We start from the raw sequence: 11962 nt of genomic DNA, 5'->3' as shown, positions 1-11962 counted from the left end.
AAACAAAAGGAATATTTTAAATTGCTTGATTAAATTGCTTTGACTTACAAGTACAGTGAAAAAAAATCTTATTCTATTTTTTACACTTACTATTATTCTGACACAGTATAAATGGGTATTTATACATGATAATTTATATATAAGGTTATATTTAGGGTCTTTTGCATCAAACTTTGGAGACCCCCTATTTTTGAATGCAAATTTAAAGGACCATAAGACTACTACAGTAATGGTGCATTAAATGTATAAATAAATACATACATATATACAAACATACATATTTTATTTAACCTGAAGTACTCTCAGGCTCATCTTACTCCATATTAAAGGGATAGTTCTCCCTAAAAATAAAAATTCTGTCATGAATTTCTCACCCTCATGTTGTTCCAAACCTGCAAGACCTTCGTTCATCTTCGGAACACAATTTAAGATATTTTTGATGAAATCTGAGAGCTTTCTGACCCTGCATAGATCGCAATGGAGCTAAATGTAGTAAGGACATGGTTAAATTAGTCCATGTGACAACAAAGAAAGAAGAGAAGAGAAGAAATTGTTAACTATTTTAACAACGTCCTTACTACGTTTCTGGGCCTCGAACATATCAGTTGCATTGCTGTCTATGCAGGGTCAGAAAGCTCTCAGATTTCATCAAAAATATCTTAATTTGTGTTCTGAAGATGCACAAAGTTCTTATGGGTTTGGGACGACGCGAGGGTGAGAAATTAATGACAGAATTTAAATTTTTGGGTGAACTATCACTTTAATGTAATCTCCTTTGCTGAACTTTAAGTAGGTTAGTTGTGGTTCAAGTTGTTTTTATGTCACCTCTGGAGTCCCACAGCCAGCAGTTTTTGAAAGGCATGACATAATAATGGTCGGAGTGAGATGGGGATTTTGTTCTCTTGAGGGCTAGCAAAAATAAATAACCACAGTTTCCTCTCCTGCTGCCGTGCAGCAGGGACCCGAAAGTAGACGCTTCCACAGACTTGTAGCTCACATCTTCTCAAAACCTAACAGAACCACCGACTCTGGGGGGGGTCACATGGTGTGAGGCCTTTAAGGTTGGAGAAAGGCCGGAATCCCAAGTGGGAGTTTTGAGATACTGGGGAGTTTTTATGACCCTTTGTGTGAGGGCATGGTAATTTGCAGATGGAACTTGAATGGAAATTAATAAAGATTCTCAGGACACTAATATATTGCCTATGTACCAACATATAATATACACGCTCGTTTAGATCATCAGAAGGCGAATTCATAGATACTAAACATGGTAGGATTACATATAGGTAAGATGACAGGAACGAGTGGTTCCATCATAAGCCTGCATAAAACAGTATAAAATCTCAAAGACAACATACACAATGAACTGAAGGATATGTGTGTTCATTCAAAGAAAGGTCTTCCTATGGATTAATTAGAAAATAGTCCATTTCTACTGGGCACTGTGTCTCTTTCTAATTCAAAGGCAGTGATTTTCCCTACTCACATTCCATTAGGTCGTGAATGGCTCTGGTCTAGCAAAGGTGTCGTGGTTGCCATGGTAACCAGTGGCCTGTGGTCATTCACAGACATCCTGGCGCCCAGTCTATTGGGTGAGGGGTCTGTGATGACTTGTTAATCTAATGAATAACTGATTTGTTAAATCAAATGAAAAATTGTGTTTTTGATTGGTCCAGATGCTACAGACCGCAGCTTCCTGGAGGCTGCTCTGTTTTCTTACAACCTATATATGCTAAAGAGACGCAGCGTTAGCAAAAACAAAAAATGCATAATTCAGGAACACACTGTACAGTAGTAGCAGTGACGTCATGATGTTTAATACAAATTTTGACACCATAGCAATTGAACAGGAAAGTCCTTTATTTGAAAAGTCTGGTATTAATATCAAAATGTGACCCTGGACCACAAAAGCGGTCTTAAATAGCACGGGTATATTTGTAGCAAATAGCCAACAATACATTGTATGGGTCAAAATTATCGATTTTTCTTTTATGCCAAAAATCATTAGGATAATAAGTACAGATCATGTTCCATGAAGATATTTTGTAAATTTCCTACCGTAAATATATCAAAACTTAATTTTTGAATTGCTATGTATTGAATTGCTATGCACTATGCATCGCTAAGGACTTCATTTGAACAACTTTAAAGGCGATTTTCTCAATATTTTTTTTTTTTTGCACCCTCAGATTCCAGGATTTCAAATAGTTGCATCTCAGCCAAATATTGTCCTATCCTAACAAGATACATTTCCATACATCAATGGAAAGCTTATTTATCATTTGTAAAATCTTTTGTCTAAAAATATTATTGTACACTTTATAGCACTCCAACTGTAATTTTATTGTACAAACGTGTTATGTGTTCCGACTTGGTACCTGTATTCGATTGGTAAATTATTGTTTTATTGATGTATTTGGGTTTTTTTCAAGGAAAATTAATTTTCGTAGCATTTCGAGCAAAATCTACTAGAGTTGACAATCCACAAGACTTGATCAGAAAGTGCTTTGTAGACTGTTGCAGTTTTTAATGAATCATTTCATCTTTAGTTGTGGCTTTTGGGTGCGTAATTACCGACCGATCTCATCTGGTGTTTGTAGTTTGAAATGAAATGTCACGTTGCTGAAAATATTTTCTAAAAAACCTGAAATGAGCGGCGTGGACGTGTTTATTTCTGGCGCCATCTTCTGTGTAGTCTGATGTACTGCAAGCGTAAAGTGTCAAACGGAAACGCCGAGCCTGTCCTTCTTGACGCACCGTCGTGACGTCGCAGCAGCATCATGGTCATGGCGCGCTGTCAGATCGCGTGCTCACTCAAAACAAACCGTTAGGATGTGTTTGAATGGGACGTAGAGGTTGTGCAGCACGAGAAGCGCACGGTTACATGATGGATGTGAACGAAGGGTCCGCGCTCGGCGTCTTCACCTGCGAGCTGTGAGAACTGTCCAGTCCCTGCAGCTTTCTCCGGCCAGAAGCCGCCAAACACCAGAGCAATAGTGTAAGTACAACAGTGTTTGTGATTGATGAAATAGATATGAACATTACATTCCTGGCACATTTTTGAATCAGGCTGCCAGACTGCAAAATGCCAAATAAGGACTTGCCACAAGACGCCCAAGAACCGAAATAGTTATTTCCTCACCCTCATGTCGTTCCAGTACTCTACCTACCTACCTGTCTGTCTGTCTATCTGTCAAACTCGTATAACGTAAGTCAGCAGTAACCAAGACTGATGGTTATCAACGGTCTTCAAAATATTGTGTTTTGTGTTCCAGTTACACAGGTTTGCAACATTAGGCTGAGTAGATGATAAACGAATAGTCCATTGTTTATCGTTTGTTTGGTTCCCCATTAGCTTCCACAGTGGGTGCTAGTCTTCCTGGGGTCCACAAATCAATCCAAGACAAACAGTCTTACAAATAAATAAAAACGAACAGGAATACAATTTCACTTATCCAGGGTTTCTACAGACATGAACCAGTTTTTAAGACCTTTTTCATACCACCTCATATGAAACTTGAGACCTAAACCTGTAATGGAAATACACATTTTTATTACATGCGTATATGAACTTTTCATGTCAGCAGACAATATTCCATACAAAATATCCCTGCAAAATAACGGCATCGCTGAGATTTTTGGTGGAGTATACGATTTATTCTGAAGCAATATTTCCATCAGAGTTCTATCAGCTTTTACGTACTTAAATCTGCATATTTACCTTTACAAAGGCCTATTTTTAACCTTTTTAGATGTATGCATCATCTTACATGTCAAATTATTACAATTTATCAATAAATTCAATATACACTATAGGGCTGCTACCAGTCAGATTAAATAATTTACACTGCAAATAACAATAATTACAACAGCAATAAATAATGTTATGAGATTAATGTTTTAAATGCATTTATGAATATACAAATAAATGTTGAGGGGGGAAAATGCATACTTTCCAACAAACTTCTAAACTGAACTACCAGTACGTGGCGGTAAGTCACTTAATGAGTGAGTATTGAGTCATTCATTCAACTGATTGAGTGTGCTATCATGCTGCTATCTTAAGGACTTTCGTATACAGCTGACTCCTAAAGTTTTTCATATTCTTCATATTCTGTGTGGTGGTCAGATAGAAATGAATCTTTTCCAATAAGTTTAAATTGATTTTTACCTTTTAAGGGCATTTTACCTTCATAAAGCCATTTTTTCTATAAGTGGGCGTTATCTTTTGAGTCAAATTCTTACATTTAATCAGTGAATAAGAATAAGACATTTGGGCTGTTACCAAGCAAATGAAATCAGTATCAACAAAATTCATCTTTGCAATCCAGACATAAGCTGCACCTGAAGTGGCATTTAGATGTATTTACACACTGTTTAATGCAGAAAATGAATGCATTTAACCTGCCGTTACAAATGCATAAATAATTTTATATATTAAACATAAAAAATTGAATACTGATATTTGAAATGATTTAAAGAATGAAAAGATACTGTAAATGTGAAATTAAAACCGCCAGTAGGTGGCAGCAAGTCACTGTTAAGAAGTGAGTTTGAACCGAATCATTTAAACGGTTGATTCATTCAGGAACAAAACGCTGTCATGTTGCTCAGAGACGCAAAACAGCGCTGTGGCTTTGTTTGGAATCATTTTTGTTGGCGAGATTGTTGCAAAAACAGGCATTATGGTGTCTAAAATGTAAGTCTCTTAATAAAACTTCTAGTTTACTGAACTGTTGTAAAAAAATTTAAAAAATCAATATTACAGTTGTAGGCTATATGGTAATTTTTGGAGAAAAAAGGCACTCTTCCATGTGAAATTGATTAACTATAAGAAGTGGTGTAAATATACATATTTTCTGCCCCATGTCTTGAATTTGTGATCATTCTGAATGTATTTTAATAGACTGAATCATGCAGTGAAAGAGGGCACTCTAAATGCGCACGCGCACTAGACTTCATGTAATGCATGCACTCTGTAGGTGTTTTGAATGTTTGTTTTTTTTTGCGTCGTGGGAATATTGAGCATGATGTTACTTAAAGGTCCCCTGAAATGCTTAGAAACACGCAGCGTTACTCTGTGTTGACGTCATTTTAACTGAAACAGGAAGACAGGGCGGGACATATCAAGCAGCCCCGCCCTTTTTTAAAATAGCCAATAGCGTTCGTTTATATCACAGCTTGGGCTAGAGCCGTTGAGCTCCTAAAGCCGCATTTGACAGGGTATGCCAGCCAGAGTGTGTGTGCGGTGCGGTGGTTAGCGTGACATAGCGCGAAACCTGATTTCTTTTGTTTCCCCAATGGAAAGCATATTTACACTGTTTGAATCGTTCCCTGTCCCCTATATAGTGCACTACGTGCCATTCACTGTACAGAAAATACTAATTCTGTGGACAAGTGACCGATTTCAGCCGCGGCTTCAGCGTCTATTTTATAGTGTAGGGGGCGGCGCTTCGGATTCTAGAGAGCATTTGATTGGACAGAAAGTTTGATGAGAAGCTGAAGTACGATGTGACGTCAAAAAAATTGTTGAGCCGTTTTGGCGGAAGTGACGAACTGCAAGCTTTGAATGCTTATATCTTGTAAATGCGAATTTTGTCACTGTTTTGGAGCGCACTGCCTTATAGATAACCTTAAAGGGATAGTTCACCCAAAATGTTGAACATAGAAGATATTTTGAAGATTGCTGGTAATCAAACTGTTGGTGGTTGCCATTGACTTCCATAGTATTTTTTTTTTCCTACTATGGAAGTCAATGGCAACCACCAACTGTTTGATTACCAGCAATCTTCAAAATATATTTTTATGTTCAACATAAGAAAGCAACTCATACAGGTTTGGAACGACATGAGGGTGAGTAAATGATGACAGAATTTTTGGGTGAACTATCCCTTTAAGACTAACATATTGATACTAACACCCAAAAAAACTTTCATTTTGATTTCATGGGGACTTTAACTATACCATGTTATGAATAAACTAAACATTCAGAATTTTTACCTCAGTGTGTTTCTTCTGAGTTTATGTGTGCTGTTACGCTCATTTGTTATGAAGACTCTCACAAAGACAAACAGAGTGAGCTTCAGCGCGAGCTTGTATTCTGTATTCTGCTAACTTACTGCAATTCTCTCTGATGAAGCGGTAACTTACAGCGGGGAAGAACAAATCTTCAGTCTGTCCAATGATTGTAAACAGCCATTAGGTCCGTCAGACTTGAGATATTTTAGCGGTAATGTGACCAAAAATATTTAAGACCCATCGAATCCGAATTTAAGACTTTTTAAGGCCTTATATTAGGAAAACGTTATTTAAGACTTTTTAAGGACCCGCGGACACCCTGTTATCACATCACAAAACTATACATCTCCGCAATTGCAGAACTTCAAATGTACATCTACAAAACTATACATCTCAGCAGTAGCAGCAGTTGAGAGGATCTGCAAGGAGGAATGGCAGAGGATCCCCAAATCCAGGTGTGAAAAACTTGTTGCATCTTTCCCAAAAAGACTCATGGCTGTATTAGATCAAAAGGGTGCTTCTACTAAATACTGAGCAAAGGGTCTGAATACTTAGGACCATGTGATATTTCAGTTTTTCTTTTTTAATAAATCTGCAAAAATGTCAACAATTCTGTGTTTTTCTGTCAATATGGGGTGCTGTGTGTACATTGAGGGAAAAAAAAGTAACTTAAATGATTTTAGCAAATGGCTGCAATATAAGAAAGAGTGAAAAATTTAAGGAGGTCTGAATACTTTCCGTACCCACTGTACATCTACATATTTATAAGCAAATCTTCACATTTTCTTCGAAATGCATATGTACAGTTACTCTTTCGTTTATTTATGGGAACCATATTCCAAGCAACAGAACCTCGATAAAGTACAGTCTTTTTCATCAAATTTGTGGACACGGTAAAAAAAAAGTTGAGCCTTACTCACTTGAAGTGTTTTCTAATATATATTTTATAAAATATATGTCTCAAGTCCCACACAAACAAGCTTTTCAAAGAAAAAACAAGGAGTTTGATACTTCATTACTTTATGAAAATATAACGACAATCGTAAATGAAATTTAACTTTGACCAGCAACCATGATAACTTTATGCATATCACTAACATTAGCCCGAAATGGATAATGAAGCACTAGTCCGGCAGCTCTATTCTGAACCATCTAAAGTTTTTTTTTAGGTGTTTCTCAGATGCACTTGACCATAGGGCAGTCCTCAAGATGCGATAAAACTAATGGCTGTACCACAAGTTTTAAAAGTAAAGATGGAATAAATTCAGAACATTTCCTGACCACCGCTATACCTTTTCCCATAGTGTTTACTTAATAATCTAATCTTATGTTTGGACCAGGACAACGTATTGTCAAGTATCACACCCAGCAACTTAACATTTGCTACTTGTTCCACTGGCACCCCATTAATAAATCAATTCAAATCAGCAGCCTTAGTCATATTATTTTTATAACTAAAAACAATACATTTAGTTTTTTCTATATTTAAAATTAGTTTATTAATTCAAACCCACTTTGTAATTTTTAACAGCCTACCACTTACATTTTCCTGAAGCTCAGCTCAGGCCAAAAGTTTTGGCAGTGACATAAATTTTGTTTTGCAAAGTTTGCTGCTTAAGCTGTTGTGGTGTTCATTCACATTGTTTCTAGATTATTGTGTAGAGTGATCAGATGCATTTTAACTAATTGCTAAAAGCTTAAGTGGCCAAAAAATTCACTCTTCACAAAAAAACTTTTTTGATCCTGACACAGAATGACCAGCTAACATTAATTGACTAATCATATCAGCAGCACATGTGACAGTGTGAACGAGTACTAGTCAGGTGAAATCACTATCATACTCATTAGATTGTAAGAGCAGACTGATTGTTATAAAAAGAGGGAAGAAGCGCTTCCAATCATTGTGTTCTTGTTAGCAATGGTTATCTCCAAAGAAACACATACAGCCATCATCACTTTGCATCAAAAAAAGTTATTTTCTCTGATGAAGCTCCCTTCCGACTGTTTGGGACATCTGGAAAATCGATTGTTCGGAGAAGAAAAGGTGAACGCTACCATGAGTCCTGTGACGTGCCAACAGTGATGCATCCTGAGACCATCCATGTATGGGGTCGCTTTTCAACCAAGGGAGTGGGCTCGCTCATAATGCTGCCCAAAAACACTGCCAGGAATAAAGAATGGTATCAAAACGTCCTGCAAGAGCGACTTCATCCAACGATCCATGAGCAATTTGGTGATGATCCGTGCATTTTCACCAGCACCGTGTCACATCATGTCACAAAGCAAGAGTGAGAAAGAAGTGACTCGAAGATCACTTCATAGAAATTTTGGATCCGTGGCCAGGCAACTCCCCGGATCTCAATCCCATAGAGAACCTGTGGTCAGTCCTCAAAAGGCGAGTGGACAAGCAGAAGCCCACAAATTGTGATCAACTCCGAGAACTAATAAGGCAAGAATGGATCGCCATCAGTCAGGATTTGGCCCAGAAGCTAATATCCAGCATGCCAGAGCGAATTGCGGAGGTTATGAAGAACAAGGGTCAACACTGTAAATATTGAGTCGTTATATATTTTTTGCCAATAAAAGCTTTTAAAAGTTATGATATGCTTATCATTGTTTTTCAGTATACCATAGAAACATGTGGATAAATAATCTACAAATACTGAAGCAGCAAACTTTGCAAAACACAATTTATGTCACTGCCAAAACTTTTGGCCATGACTGTATGTGCAGCAGAAGGGTCAATATCACCATAGAGTGCCTTTGAACCCTCACAATACTCAAAAATGTTGGTTTTAATTTCTCATTCGCTTTGTCATGTGTAGCATTTGAACCAATCGGACACAATTTTTCATTAGATTTAACAAATCAATTATTCATTAGATTAACAAATAATCACAGACCCCTCACCCAATAAACATACTGAGTGCCGGCATGTCTGTGAATGCCCCCAGGCCCCTGGTTACCATGGCAACCAGGACACCTCCGCCAGGTCATATAAACTTTACGACCTAAAAGTATGTAGAGAGAATCTTCCCTCCTACTTAATTCTCTCCCACAGACATAGGGATGCACGATATATCGGCCACCATATCGGTATCGGCCCATATCGGCTCATTTTTTCTGTTATCGGTATCGGCCTGATAAGAAAATTTGGCCGATATCTTAAAGGATGCATCCTGAGACCATCCATGTATGGGGTCGCTTTTCAACCAAGGGAGTGGGCTCGCTCATAATGCTGCCCAAAAACACTGCCAGGAATAAAGAATGGTATCAAAACGTCCTGCAAGAGCGACTTCATCCAACGATCCATGAGCAATTTGGTGATGATCCGTGCATTTTCACCAGCACCGTGTCACATCATGTCACAAAGCAAGAGTGAGAAAGAAGTGACTCGAAGATCACTTCATAGAAATTTTGGATCCGTGGCCAGGCAACTCCCCGGATCTCAATCCCATAGAGAACCTGTGGTCAGTCCTCAAAAGGCGAGTGGACAAGCAGAAGCCCACAAATTGTGATCAACTCCGAGAACTAATAAGGCAAGAATGGATCGCCATCAGTCAGGATTTGGCCCAGAAGCTAATATCCAGCATGCCAGAGCGAATTGCGGAGGTTATGAAGAACAAGGGTCAACACTGTAAATATTGAGTCGTTATATATTTTTTGCCAATAAAAGCTTTTAAAAGTTATGATATGCTTATCATTGTTTTTCAGTATACCATAGAAACATGTGGATAAATAATCTACAAATACTGAAGCAGCAAACTTTGCAAAACACAATTTATGTCACTGCCAAAACTTTTGGCCATGACTGTATGTGCAGCAGAAGGGTCAATATCACCATAGAGTGCCTTTGAACCCTCACAATACTCAAAAATGTTGGTTTTAATTTCTCATTCGCTTTGTCATGTGTAGCATTTGAACCAATCGGACACAATTTTTCATTAGATTTAACAAATCAATTATTCATTAGATTAACAAATAATCACAGACCCCTCACCCAATAAACATACTGAGTGCCGGCATGTCTGTGAATGCCCCCAGGCCCCTGGTTACCATGGCAACCAGGACACCTCCGCCAGGTCATATAAACTTTACGACCTAAAAGTATGTAGAGAGAATCTTCCCTCCTACTTAATTCTCTCCCACAGACACATACTGCTATAAGAAATAGCGCTGTCAAAATGGCTGAAAAACTAAATTCAAATTTTGTACTTAAATATTATCCAAATATATTCTAATTTAAGAAGCATAATTTCAGTTAGGGTGAAGAAAAGCTTTTGGCTTCACTTGAGGCCACAAGAGGGTGCGTCAAGCAAAATATTACTAATGCACGTTTATTCAAAGCATAAGATAACATGACTATCTGTGAAAAAAGTTCATAATGTTTAAAACAATGTTTATAAACCAATTATAATTAATTCAGTCGCTTAAACAACTATAAACAAAACCGCATAATGTATGTATGCATAGTTTAATACAAAGGGCGGAAAACCAATCACACAGTACTTTTTTTTAGTACGTTTAAAAACATGAGATGCAGTGGAATGGGGGGAAACAAACCCCCGCCATAAAGTCTCAATATGTTTTTTCAAAGTTAAACTTGCATTAATTTTACATGGCTTTCTAAACATGCGGTTCCTTTGTGCGAGATGCGAGTGCAACAGTAATAGATGTCCATCTAGAAAATGCGTGAAACATGCATTCTGTGTGAACGGCTTGGTTTCAGTTTTGATGTAAACGAGATCTTCTCCGCATTGATGTTCTCTTTTTTTCTCAATATTTTTAATGAACAAAGCAGCAGCGTCTAGTGGCTTCAACTGGATATGCTAACATAAACATTACAATGCGACGACACTTACATCGTCAACGTTTTTGCATTCAAATGTGGATTTTTATTTTAAATTTGACAAATATATGAATTTTGAAAACGTTTTTGACAGCCCTAATAGGAAATGACTTCTTACATTAATTCATAGACACATTTTTCTATCATGCATATCCCCAGGTCATTGTGTATGATTACTACCTTCTTGTATATGGTTTTGTGTATTGTGTATATATTTTATGCATGCTTATGATAGATCACTAGTTAATATAACCTCACCTATACCATGTTTGGTATGAATGAGTTTGTCTTTTCATGATCTAAATGAGAGTGTATATTATATGTTGATACCTATGCAACACATTAGTATTATAAGAATCTTGAAGATTATTCTCTTGAACACCCAATCGAGTTTCATATGCAAAACACCACGATAGAGACAAAGAGTCGTAAAATTTCCCTCCAAAGGTACCATTCCTCATTGGCTCACTCAAATCCCAGAGGTGTGACCTCGATAGAAGTAAAGGCCTCACATCAGTGACCCGCCTTCAGTCTGCGGTTCTGTTAGTTTCTGAGAAGATGAGGATGTGAGCTAGAAGTCTTCTGCAACTCCTAAGTCTGCACCAGGCTTCGGCCTAGAGGTCTGCGCGGTACTGTTTTGTTAGTCCCGCTCCCGCAAGGTTATATTCACTCTTTGTTCACCCGCTGTCCTCTAAGAATAATTTTCTTCCCGACCCGACCGTTCCCGCTAAATTTAGATCTCGTTTCCAGAATCTCACATTTAAATTTCCGCTACTGAAAGAAAGGGAGAGAGGCTGACAAATAAAAGTGTAGTCTGCACAACATTGTATGTCATTTTATTCGTCTTGTCAAGAGTCTTGAATTTATTGACTGTGACTTGAATTTATATGAATTATTTTAAGACACAAAATTGGTTTAATATTTCATGCAACACAGTAGGAAAAAGGGTTGTTATTTTTATTTGTCTTGTCAGGATACAATTCGTTTAACATTGACAACACAATAGAGGAAAAACAAATAAAAATGCTATTTTTATTCGTCTTGTCAAAATACTAAATTCGTTTGACATTTTTGTGTTAACAGTAAGAAAAGTGT

General features: G+C 37.5%; 1 long non-coding RNA gene across 2 annotated transcripts in view; it reads left to right on the top strand.

Annotated features, from left to right (window-relative positions):
• The first annotated feature begins 2287 nt into the window (after positions 1-2287).
• The window catches only part of LOC107590331 (uncharacterized), a 19246-nt gene continuing 9571 nt past the window's right edge, over positions 2288-11962 (top strand). For both annotated transcript variants that reach the window (XR_001609773.1, XR_001609772.1), the window contains exon 1: positions 2288-2998. This is a non-coding gene — a long non-coding RNA (uncharacterized lncRNA). The remainder of the gene's footprint in view (positions 2999-11962) is intronic.

This window comes from Sinocyclocheilus grahami, unplaced genomic scaffold (genome assembly GCF_001515645.1).
Source record: "Sinocyclocheilus grahami isolate Dianchi unplaced genomic scaffold, SAMN03320097.WGS_v1.1 scaffold8.1, whole genome shotgun sequence".
Classification (NCBI taxonomy): Eukaryota; Metazoa; Chordata; class Actinopteri; order Cypriniformes; family Cyprinidae; genus Sinocyclocheilus; species Sinocyclocheilus grahami.
Note: the sequence above shows the minus strand (reverse complement) of the source record. Positions and strands in the feature narration are given on the sequence as shown.